Genomic DNA, 2,527 nt, shown 5'->3' with positions numbered 1-2,527 from the left:
AACAGACTAACTCAGTAGTGAAGTCTCAAATTCTAAAGCTGGATGAAGAGGGTTTGAATCCCAACTAAAGCTTCAGTTCCCTTAATAATTAGTGTCAATAGACTAGAATATAGGCTTAAGGCTTCTTTCTAACCACCCTCTACTCACCTAACGAAATGAATTAACTTCATCAAAATATTTCACTTATCTATACAAAATATTTAACAAAAGAGCAATCATGATATAAAGGTTGTTTAAAAGATTCTTACTATCAGAGATAACTGATTACTGAATTGATTCGGGTACAAATATCATGTGTACACTTGTTTAAAGCATTCCAATACAAAAGAATATTCAGTGAATATGAACCTAAGTAGAAATGTTATCATCACAAGACATAATACTTGTAGCTGCTCATTGTGGTATAGTCCTTAAGTTGAATTAATTAGCTGTCTATTGATTCTTATTTCATAGTGATTGTTTCGTTGAAATCAGTTTGTAATGTTAAAGTACCTTCTAAATGAATTATTCTCCAGTAACATGTAATATATTAAATGTGCCCAATGTTATTGTATAAGCTTTTTTAAAAGCTAAACTATATCAGAAACAGGTTTTGTGGAGATTTTAATGATTTTATATGGTTGAAATCATGAGTCAGTTGAAGCTAGACCACTATGGAAAACCTGGAAGCACTGGACGGCCGTTTCATCCTATTAAGGAACTCCTCAGTAGTGCGCATCCACGATCCCGCTCAATTTCGTGGATCAGTTGAAATTAGACAATAACACCGTTGGATGCCGCCAGGCTCACTAGTCTATCGGTTAAGTGCTCGCGCGCGAGAGTGGTAGGTCCTGGGTTCGAATCTCGTGAAGCGGGATCGTAGATGAACACTGATGAGGAGCCCCACCATAAGACGAAACGGCCGTTTAGTGCTTCCAGGTTTTCTATGGTGGACTAGCTTCAATTGACTCATGATTCCAATTAACTAAACTAATTTCATTGAATTTCACTGAATCAGTGACTGTCAACAGATAAAAATGTAAGTGATGAATGAGAACAGAAATAGTTATAAATTATTCGTTGTTGTGAAATGTTCTCAGGTCTTTTATCTGACTACATCTTCATATTGATTAATTTAGATAAAACTTAAACTGTTATACAATCTTCTCTTAACTATATCCATTTTAGATTCATTTTATATTTCTCAAGCTAGTGGCGATCAGGACTCAGTAGCTGAATGGATAAAGTTATGGAGTTTGAAGAGAACGGTACTAAGTTCCAGCCCAGCAGTAGACATCAACTGTGAGATGCAGGTTCACTCAGCTAATGAATCCCAAATAGAACAAAACGCGAGTCCGCGATTCCACTGCTAGCCACCATCCATCTTTGTTTCTATTCCCTTCAGTTTTGCTTATAAAAGTTATGCTATCTTTTTAAATAAAAAAGCGAGTTTTTTCTTAAACTAACAGTATATGGATTGTGAGGATAGTTGAATTATACTATGTTACTCCTTAGCAGTAATCATCAACTACTACCCTACACGTGGGATTCGAACCCAGGTCTTGCGCATGAATGTTCAACTATTTTCCTCTTCTCCATACAACTTTATTTTAAAAATGAATTGCCGAACAAAAGTTATTTAAGGTTAAGATATTTTATATAACAAACATCATAGAAATCTACATAGATCTGTCTTGTTTTTATACATTGAAAAATAGAAATCAGAATTATTGAAATGCTTATTACCGATTTAAAAGAAATGAATCTAACAGACGTATTAATGTTTATTAGTATTCTTATTGTACTACTGTACATGTACTTAGAAACATAGATATATAGATATCCCTTTTTTCTTTTTATAAACAGGTGGTAATAGTATAGCCGGAATGACCTAGCTGTAAGACCCTTGTCCAAAAACTCTTGTCTGTACAAATCATTTTTTTTTATATTTTATTTAGGTTTATTCTGTACATCACTCATGTACATCTTGATTGTGAATCCTTTTTTTTCTCTTTATTCTTAAAACACTTTTTTTTCTCTCTTTTTTGCTTCTTTTTTTTGTTGTTGTTGGAATATTCATCAGTTTGTGTTTTTCTAATTTATTATTGATGTAGTTTGTTTTGTTTTTTTTCTCCAACGAAGTTATTGCTTTTTTACTTGTATACATTAGAATTGTAATGGTTAACATTGATAAGCATTTGTTTTAAGATTAGATTGTCTAATTCAATTCTATTTCAATTGAGATCATGAACTGATCAATACTAGATCATTATTGAAGACCTAGAAGTAATAAACGACTGTTACGTCGTAGTATAGAGATTCTTAGCAGTGTGCACTCATGATGTCGCTTGCGAGACTGGAAACCTAAAACCTTTGGTTTCAAGCGGACTCTTAACCCTATAGATCACTGAATAGGGATCCGACTACGTTAATGTCTAGTTTCAACTAATCCATGATTTTGAGTAACCATCTTCAACTCTGTTTATTGAATACAATGACATTTTTGTTTTTTTTCAGATAATGCATACATTTTAGCAAGTTCATCTAG

Source organism: Schistosoma mansoni, chromosome W (genome assembly GCF_000237925.1).
Source record: "Schistosoma mansoni strain Puerto Rico chromosome W, complete genome".
Lineage (NCBI taxonomy): Eukaryota > Metazoa > Platyhelminthes > Trematoda > Strigeidida > Schistosomatidae > Schistosoma > Schistosoma mansoni.
This window is presented reverse-complemented; position numbering follows the sequence as displayed.